The sequence below is a fragment of the Passer domesticus genome, chromosome 7, assembly GCF_036417665.1.
Source record: "Passer domesticus isolate bPasDom1 chromosome 7, bPasDom1.hap1, whole genome shotgun sequence".
In the NCBI taxonomy this organism is placed as follows: domain Eukaryota; kingdom Metazoa; phylum Chordata; class Aves; order Passeriformes; family Passeridae; genus Passer; species Passer domesticus.
The window spans coordinates 46,681,910-46,694,880 of record NC_087480.1 but is presented as its reverse complement, the minus strand read 5'-3'; the positions used below and the strand labels follow the sequence as shown (position 1 = coordinate 46,694,880).

General features: G+C 46.9%; 1 long non-coding RNA gene across 12 annotated transcripts; it reads right to left on the bottom strand.

The window, feature by feature from the left end:
* Nucleotides 1–1,368: 1,368 nt before the first annotated feature.
* Nucleotides 1,369–12,651, bottom strand: LOC135305096 (uncharacterized). 12 transcript variants are annotated; one of them, XR_010366382.1, is made up of 7 exons: nt 12,454–12,651; nt 10,781–10,870; nt 10,045–10,134; nt 9,116–9,200; nt 4,024–4,135; nt 3,564–3,654; nt 1,369–2,918 (listed from the first exon to the last, which is right to left on the bottom strand). It is a non-coding gene; the product is annotated as an uncharacterized LOC135305096 (long non-coding RNA). The 12 variants fall into 12 exon arrangements; XR_010366381.1 differs by having other exon boundaries at nt 1,369–2,835; nt 12,454–12,650; XR_010366383.1 differs by having other exon boundaries at nt 3,564–3,632; nt 12,454–12,650.
* Nucleotides 12,652–12,971: the final 320 nt, after the last annotated feature.

Sequence of the window (12,971 nt, the reverse complement as noted above, 5' to 3'; positions counted from 1 at the left end):
GAAAATGAAGAGAATAACAACAAACAGGAGCAATTCCGGGCCGGCGGGGCCCGCAGCCTGCGCGGGACGGTGCGGGCCCGGCAGCGCCGCTCAGCCACGGGCTTACTCCTCTGCGCGCACAGCCTCTTTATTTATTTTTTTTTCCCTAATAAAAATACTAATACGCTCGGTTGTGCCTTTTTTTTTTTTTTTTTTTTTTTTTTTTTTTTTTTAATGGGAGATGTGTGATTTGCAGGCGGAAGGCGCCGGCCGCAGGTGTCGGTAGCGGCAGGGTGGCACTGCGAGCCTCGCCGCCCGCTCCAGCGCCGTGGCTGCCGGGGCCGTGCCCGCGGCCATCCGAGCGCCCGCCCTAGCTCAACAGATACACAGATTTATGCACATTTGATAGAACGAATCAATCGATCTCTCTCGTTAGCGAGGCTCCCCGGCAGGCTGCGAGGGGCCGGGGAGCCCGGCGATGCCCGCCTCAGCGCCGAGCGGGCTCAGGCAGGGCCGGGCCGGGCCGGGCGCGGCGGCGGGAGCGGCACTTGGTTACGGTACTTACGGTGTTTGCGGCGGTGGCTGCGGTAGCAGTTGCGGTACTTGCGGTGTTGGTTGCGGTGGTTGCGGTGCGGCGGGGCCGGGCCCTGCCGAGGGACGCGCGGCGCGGGCACCAACGGGCGCGAGGCCGCGGCCGCGCGGGAGCGGCGCCCCCTGGCGGCCGCGGGGGGAGGCGCCGCCGGTGCCGGTGCTGGTGTCGGTGCCGGGCCGGTGCCGGGGCTGGTGTCGGTGCCGGTGCCCGTGTCCGGCCGGTGGTGCCGGTGCCGGTGCCCGTGTCCGGCCGGTGGTGCCCGTGCCCGTGTCGGTGCCCGTGTCCGCCGAGGCGGGCCCGTCCCGCCGCCACGGTGTCCTTCCCGCGGCCGCCACTCGTGCCTCGGGCTGTGGCGATCAATCGGCGCCGCCAGGCCAGCCGCCTCACGCCCGGGAGTGCCCGGTGCCGTCCCCGCTCCCTCCGGGATCCTGGCCCCGGCACGGCCCCGCTCGCCCGGCCCGGCTTTGCCCGCGGAGGCAGCCGCCCGCTCCCCCTCCCGCATCTGGAATCTGCAATCAAGAGCTCAATTTTGTCATTTGGAAACACTAATTATCTAATCACGCCACGCTGCAGAGCGTACTTGTCTGCCCAATTAGCTAGGACAATTATTAAAATTCGGGGGCCTAATTATGTCTCAATTTAATGCTGGCAAACTGGCGCAGAGCGCGGTAATTAAAATCCTCCCCTCGCCCGTGCCTTTAGGGCAGCGGCTGATGGGACCTGTCAGGGCCGAGCCAGCCGAGCGCATTGCGCTACATGACCCCGCATTGTTAAGTGTGTCAACATATTAACCTGAATTCCCTTCAGCCCCCGTAATCACATTTGGAAGGAGGACGAAAAGGGGCTAAAACATGAAGCATTTTATTAAAAAAACATAAATTCTTTTTAATTAATGCTGTAAGAGATCTGACGCGGCTTGAGCTACCAAATGCTGCAAGTCATATAAAACTGGTGCTTCTAATTACCAGTAAAGGAAGGTTTGCTCTTCTCTGTTAAAAAGACTTCCCTCTCCTCTCATTTAAAGCAAATGATCTTTCTTTTGGGTAGTGTATTTTTTAAAACCCAGCTAGTTGGCTTCCAGTGATAAAGTTGATTACCAGTTTTTTGTTTGATGATGGAGCACAAGTGAATATTGACTTCTGTGAGAATCAAACAGACGACCGCAGGCATAAATAAAACGGTCAGGATTTAACACTTGAAAGAAGTTAATAAAGTTGAAAATTAAAAATCATAATATTGGGATAATTTCCAAATATTTATTTTTGCTCTGCTCTCAAATTTGATAGGAAGTCAGTGCTAAAACATAGAGAGGAAAAGGAGTTAACCCTGTCATCTGCATTCCTGCCCACTGTAGCACAGGCAGGTGCCACGGAGAAGAAGCCCTGAGCCACCCCTGAGCAGAGGTCACTGCAGGCTGCTCCTCTGGCCTGGCTGCCAGAAGCACTCCCTTCAGCACGTCCCTTTCTGGCTGGAAAAACACAGTGCTGTGGAAGCTGGCACCTTCACCTCCACTTAGTGAGTTCTGCGGTGTTTGGGACTGCAGAAGCAAACCTGGATTCCCTGGGCAGGGAAGGCCTGTCTGACATGTGGCAGGGAGGGGAAAGGGGCCTCTTTTCCCACAGTGCGTGCCCTACATCTTGGAAAAGGCCCCGCTCCCAGCCTTCTCAGACGGTAAACCAAAGTGCAAATCTGTGTTCTGGCTTGTTCCAGTGGCTGTCAGCGTGTTTTCCTTTTGTCAGCAGCAATTGACTGGTCAGGTTCACCCTTGTACAGCAATTGTAACAGCTCATTGACAGACTAGTGACCCAGCCGGACCCGATAATGGAAAACTATTGATTTCTGTGGGCTCAGCAGTTCTAAAATGAATGCCCAATATAATGTCATCAGCTGTCTTGGACTCAGATATGCCTTGGACTTGGATAAAGAGACAATTGCCTATCCTGACAATGTGCTCACAAAAAACATACTGGGTACAAACAATGAAGTGGTCTCTCTCAGTCTCCCCCCTCTCCCAATAAGCAATGGGGAATCAATGTCCAGGGAAATGTCAAGAAACCACAGCCCAGGTGTGGTGGTGACTCCAGCTGCCCCTTTAACCAGGGAGACCCGTGACAGCCTCTCCAGGTTTTAACCCTTGCCATGAAGAATAAGCACAGAGGTGAGTGACACTGCACTCCACAGCCATCCACTCCAGAGAGAGTAACACAACAGGCACAAAGGGTGCCAGGAGATGTAACCCAACAGGGATGACAATTAACTCCCACCTGCAGGAAAGCAAAAAGGCTTGAACGAGTCCATGATGCTTAAGTAAATCACACCCCTCCTGTGTCACAGCAAATGCTCTGGGCTGAGGAGGATGTCAGGCAATAACAATAAATTATGGCTAATAAAAATCCAGTAAGGCAAGGTGAAATTTTAAATCTGTACAGCAGCCCTCATAGAGTTGAGATGATTTGGGACAAAAAAGTACTGCAAGTCCAATTGAAATTTTGGGAGGTGGGAGGTCAGTGTTTAAAGAGTTGCAGAATTGGATGGACTGTTTGCCATAAGAAACACCATGTATAATTTTGAAGGGGAAGAGACATGAGTATGGCAGCCTTCCTGGAAAAGGTTTAACTTGAGGGGAAAATCAATAGCTCAAAGATTCAAAAATGCAAAGCATTTTTTGGTCTTAGCCAAAGTGTGGTCTGTCCTTCCTTTGTAGCTCATTGCACACAGATAAAGCAGCTGTCACTTCTGTGTCCCTGACAGAACTCAAACCTCACTGACACACTGGCACATCAGGAAGACAGTGGGACATTTACCAGCACAAGGTCTATGGAAATTCGGATCAGACAGATACTGGCTTTCCATAGCATACCAAGAGCTTGCAGGAGAAGTTTTACTGTGCCCCAAATCTCTTCCTCTGGGGCTTGGGGCCTTCCAGAACTTAAATTCTTCCAGATGAACCAAGCTTCCTGTAAGGGGTGAAGGAGGAAACAAAGACACTTACCCTGGCAGATGTCAGCAGACATTTAATTCAAGCTTGAACACCACTGGAGATTGGAACAGCTTTGTGATCCTGGCAAAAAAGTTCAAGTGACCTTGGGGAAACATATTTTTAATTATGAACAACTGGTCAGTTTTATCACAAAAATACCAGCCCTTCTTGAAAGCCCTTTCATCTTTTGTAGCCTTCTGCTCAGTGGCTTCTCCCCACGCGTGCCTCATCCCTCGCGTCGCTGCTGTCCATGACATGCACACATGTGTGCCTTTCCTTGCCTTTGCCTGCTCCTGACAACAGCCCCAGCTCTGTGATGTGCTGCATACACTCGTCAGGAGGAAATGACTGCACGCATTATGCTGACATGACTGCTGCTGAATACCTTTCAGTTTCTACATACTTTCATTTTCTACACACTTCCCACTGCGTAGCCTTGGCTCCCTCTCCTGAAGACAGCTCCTGAACCCACCTATCTCCACTCGAGCTTTTACTTCGTGTTCAATTTCCATATGTTGCTTTCAAGCATTTCTCTTCTTGGCATCCCCTCAGGGCCTGATCCTGGGAGAGTAACTGTGCTGCACCTGAAAAGTGTTAAACAAGGCTGTGCCAATTGCCAAGTATACTTTGGGGTTTGCTTTTTCAGTGATCATTTTGAATTAAATTAAATGTAATTTTTTTCATGTCTTTGTTTTGTTTATCCAAAACAACCCCTGAACTTTCCCCATTAGCTAGAACAAGGAGCCCAAATCCCTCTTAATCACCTTGGAGAAGAATTTTTCAGAGCACCAGAACCTCATGGGTGCTGCTCAGACCCAGATGTCTTGTCCCTGGAGAGGCCCAGTTTATTCTCAGCTCCTCCTCCTGCCCATTTCTCAGAACCCCAAATCTCTTGTTAGGCCAAGCGTGGCTAACGTCTCCACACTGCTCCCTCCCTAAGTATCACAAATATGTTCAGGCCTTCAGATAAGAAGCTCCTGAGGCAGGGATTATGCTCTGTAGTATTACTGTTGTCATATTTTCCCTGTTGTAATGTTCCATGTACATTTATGTCATTTATAAAATACAATTAACAGACATAGTGGAATCCACAGTGGCCCAAAGAAGGGAATAACAGACGTAGAGTAAGCATGTACATTTTCTTCCTACAATTATGCTGGCTGTGGTGACTCCCAACCAGCAGATGAGTAGTACAAATGAAGCACAGTTCTAAATATTTTAAAAGTATGGAGAAGTTGTCTATACTTCTTTTTCACTTAGAAGAGGCTTCATAATGATGTTCAGCTTTTCTCTGCCTGAAGACACAGACCTCGCTCTGTCCTCACAGCACACCTCACCTCCTTCCAGTGACTTGTAGTAAGTCAGAACTCCTATGACCTGCTGTCTTGTCCAGCCACCAAACAAGCATCCAGTCATCCAAAATGAGCCACAGGAAGGATTGTACCAGGCATTATCTTTCCCCAAAAAAGGCCACTCCCATGTGGACCCCACTGCACTTCCTGAAGAGAATCACTGTGGGACCAGCTGTCACTTGTTTTCAATTAAAGGCATCAAGGGAACAGAGAGCGTCTCCCATTTACTAAAGTTTCTAAATCAATGTAAATATATATTTACAGTGTTCAGTATTTCAGTAGTGTGTACACATACCCATCTACTCACAGGTTCATGCTATGGTACCACCTCAGTGAGCTCTGCTCTGCTGGAAGTTACTGTCACTGGGGTCACAGTCTGCCAGTATAGGCTGAGATGTTACAGGCAAATGTCCTCCAGCAAAGCCCAAATTGTGTTTTTTAATGTTTACGAATGGGCTTGTGCAAATAATTGATTATGCTTTCAAGCAATGGAATGAAACTTAAGGGAGAAAAAACCCCACAATCAGATCAATCTGAAGTAATATTTTCTGGTTTTCTTTGCTGAAACTAAAACAAATCCCATAAATTTTGCAGTGAGGGAAGTGCTTTGTTTCATCCAAAATGTTTTATTTCAGGCACTTGCAACAGAAAAAAAAAATCCTCTAAGATATAAGAGGTTGGATTCACCACAGCTGCTGTCATTCCCTTCTTATCCCCTAACCCAGTAATTAGGGCAGTGACCCAGGATGTGGGAGATCCATGTTCTATCCCTTTTCTGCCTGGAGGGATTTGAACCTCCATCTCTCTGTCTCCAAGGAGAGTTTTAGAGGCACGGTGCTGGAGGGCCCTTCCCTGCTGTCTCCTGTCAGCTTGTCCCTCGTGCCCGGGTGTTCAGCGTGGCAGGGCACCCTGTGTCCCCTCTCTCCTGGCTGCAGCCCAGCTCCACAGCCTGCCCTCACTCCCCTGGCCCTGCCCCGTGCCAGCTGGAGGAGTTTCAGTGGGTCAGACCACTCCCAGCCACACCAAAGTGTTTAAGGAGCATCCACAGCCAGAGCACCGAGGTGATCCTAGGGCTGGGCACCAGTGCTGTAAGGCAGAACATGAGTCCTTCCCTGTTCCATCCCATAATACCAGAGCCTTCCCCCAGTAAATGAGAAATAGGACAGTATTCAAAAAACTAAAAACATATCATTTACATAAATACCATATTCCTCTAAGCCTAAATCTCTTCCCACATTTCTAATCACACTTTGCTACTATTTCAATTACTGCCCTAATGATTTTTTTTTCTATTATTGCAAATTGCCCATGATGTTAGGAAGGATTGACCTTAAGAATACTTCTGTAAGGTGAACTTATTACTTTCTTGCCATCTTTTCTTGTACCTTTTAATCATAATTAGCTTCATAAGCAGCTTACACTCACCCACAAATTAGTTGTGCAGTATTGAGTGAAGAAGTGAACACATGAAACCTTCAGCCTTATCTTTGCAGGGAAGTTTGGCACATAGCAGTTCACCTGCATCATTTTCATGTCACTGGTGAGATCATCTGAAGTTCTTTCTTTAATTAGGAAAATTTGGCACTTCAATGCTACAATTTTGCCAATTTTTAAATTAGAATAATTTTAATAATGCTATTTTAAAATATTTTCTACTACATATTTCTATTGAAAGATTATCCTCCTTTATTTGGTTTTTGCTCTGTTGTTTCCAGAAGATAAATAAATTATCTGGCACTTCTTAGGAGCAGACTTTGATTACTGAGAAGCCTATAATTTCTTGGTATTTGATAACCTTTTATTAGGGCTGACCTCTAGGGACTCTCCAGACAAGTGGCCACACAAAGTCAGTTAGAGAAGGGGATTCACCCATCCAAGTGTGAGAAGGACTCCTTTGTAATGAACATTAAAAAAACCCCTCTACTTTCATCTTGCTGTAAGAGCCTCTAGCACAGCATATTTACAGAATAATAAAACAGAGCTTCAGGCCTTTTCTTCTCGTACATCAGTAACAGGGCTCTCATATCACACTCACATGCTCTGTACACTGCAGAGCTTTTTGCATCTCGCTTCTCATGGCGAATAGGCTCAAATACACTAAATGAAATAAATCTTCTGCTGCTGTTCTCACACAAGAATTAAATCAGGGCACAAAACTGGCTGAGGATATCCCTGTGACAACTTCTGTCCCCTCTGTGAGTTACCCAGTCCTACCGTGGCACAGCTGCTTGTGTGACTCATTTATTGTAGCCTAGAACAAACCATTACAAGATTGCTATTTATTCATGCTATGAAGAAGAAACTTCAAATGAAATCCCTGGTATCAAAAGCTATACAGATACAAAGCTAAGATGCTTCCCCTATCAAAGGGCCAATGCTCTAAAGAGACGGGGTGGGAGGAAGGAGCAGGGTGTTTTCAAGTGCAGTCATCAGAGCCAACTGTGTGCACAAATAAAGGGAAACCACTGCTCTCAGAATTAATGACTTCTCTCCTTTGCACTGATTTTAGAAATAAAAAACTGTGGAGTTACTAGAGTTAGAAATGAAAATAGTGAATGAATGGCTTGTTCTGGGGAAAAGCATGAATTACAATCCATCAAGGTAAACTCAGACTTTCATCTCAAAAGCAAGAAACATCTGGGATTTTTATAACCAGTTATGTTGGTGGGAAAATGCTGTTGAAAATTATCTGCATCTGATGTGCTTGTGTGAGTGTCGGTGTGTATATATATGCTCATGGTTTCATTTAAACTTTACATCAATCAAAAATATCTTGAATGTTACAGAAAAAAATAACAGTATTTATTCTCATGGTAATTTTAATCTGCGTTTGTTCAAGAGAGGAAAAACCCAGTCTCGTGCTATTTTGGATCATAAAGAGGGGGTGTAATGAAGGTTCAGAGTGGCTGTAAACACCAAAGGAAGCCACTGAGCTCAGGCACCCTCAAGGCCAGAGATGGAGCCCTGGCCTGCAGACACCCAAAGACCAGCTCAAGGAGGGTGCAGCACCCAGCTGTCAGCACACAGCCTACAGCCCCTGCCTTCTCTGCTCTGCAGCACCCAACCTGCCCCAAACACAGTCTGGCTCTCCTGGGTCCTCTCCAGGCAGGAGACCCAAGGGCACTGAGGGCACAGACTGAGAGGGGTCCTGCTGCCTGTGGGGCTGTGCCCTCCCGTGCCCAGGAATGCTGGCAGGGCTCCTGCAGCACTGCTGCTGCTCCACTGCAAGCCTCCCTAGCAAACAGATTGAAAAAGGAAGGAAAGCCCCTCCCACTGTGCTCTCTGTGTCTCCATCCTTTAGCTCAAACACAGTTTTGAAGTGATTCGGGACCACGGCCCAGGAGTCCCTCCACAGAAGGATGGGCAATGCATTAGTGTGATCCTTCTGCCATCCTGCTTTGCAGAGAGGTGGGAAATGGTAACACCTTCATTGGCTCCTGACAATCCCTGCCAGGAACACCCTGTTCCTGAGCACTATGGGGCACTTTCAATTTAGCCTCACGTGGAGCACCAGCTGCTGTAATTACATCATCCTGGTCATCTATAAGGAGTTTCAGATGAACAAATGCCACATCTGTAACAGTGACAAGTACTATTTTTAACCACATCCTCGATGGTTTTGTCTCAAAGCTCAAGAATCCTTTCCCAGCAGACCCATTTTATGTTTTTACATGACCCAAGAGTCTCAGTGAGGAACTCCTGAGATACATTCACTTGTATGTGTTTACCAAAAGTTGAAGGCACATAAGGCTACGAACATTTCTTGCCCATCTGCTCCATAAATTTTTTTGTAAGGCTTATTGCAGAGCACAGTAAATGAGTTATAGGCAGCCAGCTTCAGCTGCTGCTTTCCATTTTTGCTGCATTTGTTGCTCAGCAGGCTGCAGGTAAAGCCCATACCTGCATCAGCCTGCTTGATACAATCTCTGTCCCAGTGAAACTTAGATCCAGTATCCAAATTACTGTACCTGCATCATCTCTTAATTAGTCATCTACCCTGGTTATATACAGCTGCTGGAAATGACCCTGAGGTCTGTAAGTTATTTTATTAGAATATTATAGAAAACAGATGTTTTCCCCCTAATCCTGATGACATGTTTAAACACAGCCTGGGACAATTAGAAATACAATGCCCTGGAGACTAATTATCCATCACTGACAATTTTGCAGATTATTCTTTTTTGTGTTAACATTTGATACCTGTATCATTACCTGCCTCCATCCTCTTAGAGTGTAAGAAATCTTCTGAAAAGCAGTTCTCTCCCACATTGCTTCAACAACAGCAGCAACATCCAACCTGATGAGTGATTGTTCAGAAATAATGGATCAACTTAAATATTAAAATTAAAAATATGTAACTTACAGAAACTGTTTATTGAATAGTTACTTCTATTAAATATCCGTTTACATGCTTACTTTACAGAATAATTTCAACTAACAAAACTGTTTTGTCCAAGTAGTCCTGCAAATAAGGCAACCATTATGGCTCTCTATTTATGACGTGCGAGGAAAAAAACGCCAATTTTTTTACATAGTGCAATCAGAAGGAGAGAGATGTAAGGAGCCAATTCACTCCAGAGCCAGGACAAGAGCTGACAAGAAAAGCAGAGAGGGAAGTGACTGAGACAGATTCTTTAAAAAGTTGTTTCCCGGGAGGAACAAGAGCAGCTTGGGCCGGGACTTCAGAATGGAGCTGCCCTGCGCTCTGTCAGTGGCAGTCTCTGAGGAGCAGTGGCAATTCCCCCGTGATGCTCCAAAGGACAGGCTCGGGAACACCCAGGGTAGTGCGTGTGCAGGTGGCACAGAAGTTCCGAAGCGCCGTGTCCCCGTGGTGCCGTGTCCCGTGTTCCCGTGTCCCCGTGGTGTCCCCGCGGTGCCATGTCCCGTGTCCCCGTGGTGTCCCCGCAGTGCCATGTCCCGTGTCCCCGTGGTGTCCCCGTGGTGTCCCCCTGGTCCCCCCGGTGCCCGGGCATGGCGGGCAGAGCCCCGTGCAGGAGCTCGGCTCTGCGGGGGACGCTGCCCCGCTCCGCTCGCTGACCAGGCTGTCGCTGAGTGCAGCTCCGTCACGGTATTTAATTCACATTAAAGCTTTCTTTTATTACATGTCCCCTTGTGGTTTTGCCCGGCTACGTTCTAATTACCAGCCTCGCTGCAGCACACGTGGGTTCCACTGCTCGCTCCCCCTCCCATTTTAGGCTTGCAGTTCCTCACTCTAAAGTCTAAAATGTTTTCTTTGGGGGAGAGACCACAAAATATTCAGGGTTTCATGCATTTTTAGAAATAGCAGATACATGTGTTAAGGCTCCCCAAAGTAGTTCAATCACTTTTCCTATTCTCTTACATAATGTCTGATCTTGAAGTATCAATACATTTTTCCATATCAGATGCTAGCTGCACCTGTTTTTTAAAGATTTTGCAATTCTTTTATTTTTTAACAGTTTGCTTTTCTTATACCCCACCGATTAACTCTCAAATAGAGTATTTCAAGGAGATGCATCTCACTAACTTCTCATGACTTACACATTTTTTTTTCTGAGCAATCTTTTTAGCAGTAGGCACAACTCCTCTCTCCTATTCAATTAGCTCCCAGCACTAATCAGGTCAGAGATCATGTGAATTTTAATGGAGTACTTAATGATGTTCAGGAAAGCTTAAGAACTAGGATGTGGTTTCATTTGGTGTGTCCATAACCACATCCTTGTCCATGGCTCTGCCATCCCCCATTTTCCAATTACAGCACTAACCATACCTACACAACACAGAGTTTTTATATTGCCTTTCTCTTGAGTAAGATCCAAACAATTCTGGCTGTTAATCAAGGCAAAATACCCATGTGGTGAAAGGCTACAATTATCCTTGCTATTTCATTTGATTTACCACAGTTCCAGATCCAGGTCCATAGGTCTGGAGATGGGTCTCATTTACCTGCATGCACAGACCACCTTCGGGTAGGGCAGCAGCTCAGATCTGCAGAGTGAAGAGGGGTGAAAACCTCACCTTTGTGAGTCTTCTGGAATTAAGACAGAATTTTAACAAGAACCTTTCCAGTTAAAAACAACACAACTAACACTTTCCTGAGGGCAGGGGAAAGGAGCTGAGACAGAAAGTACATGCAAGGAAAGTTAAAAAAAATGGGGAAGTGCTCAGGTTTGCTCTGATAATAAATGAGCTCCCTGTGACAGCAGCAAACAGCAGCTCTGGCTGCGGGCAGCACGTGCTGCTCTTTCCTGGCAGCAGAAACATGAAGCAGTTGAAGCTCTGAATACATCTGGTTCAATTTTCTGTAACAGCTCAATTTTTTATTGTGATTCCAAACCTGTCAGGCTTTCTCTCTGTGCAACAGTGATAACAGCAGCAGTAGAACATATTTTCAGCTTTGGTCAAATTCTCAGAGACAAAAAGCTGTAATAAAGTACCTGGATGGTGGGCTGACCCTGGCTGCACAACAGCTGCCAACAAGAGCTGCTCTGCCACTTCTCAGCTGGACATGGGAGAGAGATATAACAAGGGGCTTATGGGTCAGAAAAAGCATAGGGAGAAATCACTCACCAATGGGCAAAAGAGACTTAACTCAGGGAAATTAGTTGAATTTATTACCAATCAAATCAAAGTAGGATCATGAGAAATGAAAAACTGAATCTTAAAACACCTTCCCCCCACCCGCTATTTTTCCTGGGCTTAACTTTTGTCCTATGGGGACTGCAGTCAGTTCATCACAGGTTGTCTCTGCTTTTTCTTCCTCTGCAGAGGCAGGACTCCTCACACTCTTACCTGCTCCAGAGTGGAGTCCCTCCCCTGGGAGACAGTTCTCCATTAAATTCTCCATCATGAGCCCTTCCCACAGGCTGTAGTTCTTCATGAACTGCTCCAGCATAGGTCCTTTATGGGGTCACAGCCTCCTTCAGGCATTCACTGGATCCAGTGAGGGGTCCTCCAGGGGCTGCAGGTGGAGCTCTGCTCCACCCTGGCCCTCCCCGGGCTGCAGGGGCACAGCTGCCTCCCCTTGGTCTTCCCCACGGGCTGCAGGGGAATCTGCTCTGGCACCCAGAGCACCTCCTGCCCCTCCTTCAGCACTGACCTTGGTGTCAGCAGAGTTGTGGCTCTCACATATTCCCTCTCCTCTCTCTGGCTGAGGTTGTACATTTTGTACTCTGAATATATTATCCCAGTCACTACCACCATCACTGATGGGCCAGCAGTGGGCCCATCCTGGATCCATCCAGTACTGCCTCTGCTGGACATAAGGGAAACTTCCAGTGCCTTCTCACAGAAACCACCCCAGGACCCCTCCTGCTACCAAAAGCTTGTCGTGCAAACCCAACACAGCACCTAAATTCAAATGCAGCCTTGACTGCTCACAGGCCATTCAGGCATCTCCCTCAGACCAGGACTAGCATCAGACAGCCAGGACTGACATTGTTAATCTGCTAAGGAAGGAGGAAAGTTTGAAATCTGTAAGACACAGCAAGATAAGCACCTTCTGTTTCAGAAGAGGAAAAGAAAGTGCCCACTGTAAATCTGGGTACTACAGCAGCAAGTATCATACTTACCTAGATTGTAGATACTCTCCTGTAACATATGCACTGCTTTCAATCTCTAATGCAGCAAGAAGAAAAGTCTGGGCCATCATACAACTTCCACAGCCCAGCACACAACATACATTGCAGCAGGAGCAACTGGAAAGCAGGGCTGACCTCTCTGCTTCCCACCCTTTATGAACTGGGTGCCAACTGCTCCGTAACACAGGAAATTACAGAAACCTGTAGGCTCCTGATTGTGCTGCTGGTAGTGGGGAGGGCTGCTCACATACTTGTTGCACAGTTCTCCACCTAAATCTGAAATCACAGTTAAACTTCCTAAGAATTTCATGCCATCTATTGCATTTATCTTGTATAAGTAAATGGGCTGAGATTCTTATCTCCAATGTTTTTAAGTTTTTAATAGATACCCCTGTTTTGCTTTGCTCAAAGAACCTAGCCAGCTGTGTATTCACAAAAATCATTCAAGCAAGTGCTCAATTTTCTAAATACTTCTGTGATTTCAGAAAGGCTGCCAGAAAAAAAAAAAG